The 1456-nt window shown below is 38.7% G+C and overlaps 1 protein-coding gene across 1 annotated transcript in view; it reads left to right on the top strand.

The window, feature by feature from the left end:
* Positions 1-1202, top strand: part of fscn1a (fascin actin-bundling protein 1a) — a 22185-nt gene extending 20983 nt beyond the window's left edge. Inside the window, exon 5 of the mRNA XM_077540289.1 lies at positions 1-1202. This exon is cut by the window's left edge and continues 683 nt beyond it. The gene's annotated coding sequence lies outside the window, so the exon portion shown is untranslated.
* Positions 1203-1456: the final 254 nt, after the last annotated feature.

The raw sequence follows: 1456 nt of genomic DNA, 5'->3' as shown, positions 1-1456 counted from the left end.
CAGATGTGTGTGTTTCCTGGGCCGGTTGGTTAAGTCCTTAACATGTAAACTAGCTTCCTTTGTTGTCCTCTAGCTGTGTTCCTATTGGTCGGTGGGGAGTCTTGATTGTTCGGGACCAAACATGATGTAGGAAGTAAATGTCCCGCCCTCTCCCTTTGTCCCCAGATGTGTTTGAAAAAGAAAAGTGGGTGCAATCACTGCATGCACCCTACAAGAACAAAAAGAATGAAAAATAACATTTTGGGCTTGGAGTGATGCACAAGTCAAAGTCCAAGGCACAGACATTATCATGGTTAAGTGATGTAGAGATCCCAGAAATACATATTTGAAAGCTGCTTTTTGGATCAGATGAGCACAACTTGAGCCTCATTATGTATGTAGATCAAGCCTTGTGATTGATTGTGACTGGATTCAACCATCGTGTCATCTCGCACAAAAACCGATTATAACTGGACCGTGGTGCTACTGTGTATGTGTGTGCTGTTTGCACCGACTGCTAATATTGATAGTTTGTTTTTTTTGTTTTTTTCCCCTCCAACCAAACCCAGTGAAGCATCTCATCCTTCACAAAGCACTCGAGAGCCTTGTCGTGAACCAGATCTGCTGCTTCTTGCGTTCTTTTGTTTCAACTTTGACCACTGTCATATCTGCCTTTTGAAACGAGATGTGACTAATAATTTTTTTTTGGCTTGTCAGTGAATTTGTAAGGTAATAGAAGGAAAAATAGGAAGTGGTGTTCTACTTCAATGTTCTGCTCTACAGTCGTGAAGCCGTCAGTCCTGACTTGTCAGCCTGCTTTCTCCATTAAGCGCCTCCTTATTTTGTCACAATAATTAACTAGCACTATGAATGAATTATGATTGTAGCCAGCGACTTTTGTTTTTTTGTTTTTTTAAATAGTTGAGAATCTCCAATAATTAAATGGTGCACTTATCGTCAGAGATACTGTCTCCATGGTAACCAAGGCTAAGACAAACGGATGTGGAATGGCAAATATGTGGTAATGACTGTGCCTTACGCTTATGTTTTGGGCAGTAGGAAATTAGATGGCTTAAAAAAAGAAAATCCACATCTTTGCTTTGTATAACTGGAATTTCCTTTTGTATTATTTTTGTATAATTTGTTTGATTATTGTGGATTCATCTCTCGTGCCATTGGTTCACCTAAAATCCAACAACCAATAAAAATGGGATTTGGAGCAATCTGTTGCTACTTTATTGTTGCCACGAGCATTTTTCTTGAGCAGTATGTATACTCGCACACATGCAATTTCAGCGCTTATAATCCACAACAGAAACTTTTACAATTAGTTATCAATTAGTAAAAGCATTACTATTGCTAGCCTGTATTTCTACAGCTTGATTTACTTTACGTTAACAAATGGTGACAATGAGTTAATTCCAATTAAAATCTTTCACCAAAGTGGCCAAGCTCTGACATGTTGTAGTAGTTGGTC

Source organism: Festucalex cinctus, chromosome 1 (assembly GCF_051991245.1).
Source record: "Festucalex cinctus isolate MCC-2025b chromosome 1, RoL_Fcin_1.0, whole genome shotgun sequence".
Classification (NCBI taxonomy): domain Eukaryota; kingdom Metazoa; phylum Chordata; class Actinopteri; order Syngnathiformes; family Syngnathidae; genus Festucalex; species Festucalex cinctus.
Note: the sequence above shows the minus strand (reverse complement) of the source record. Positions and strands in the feature narration are given on the sequence as shown.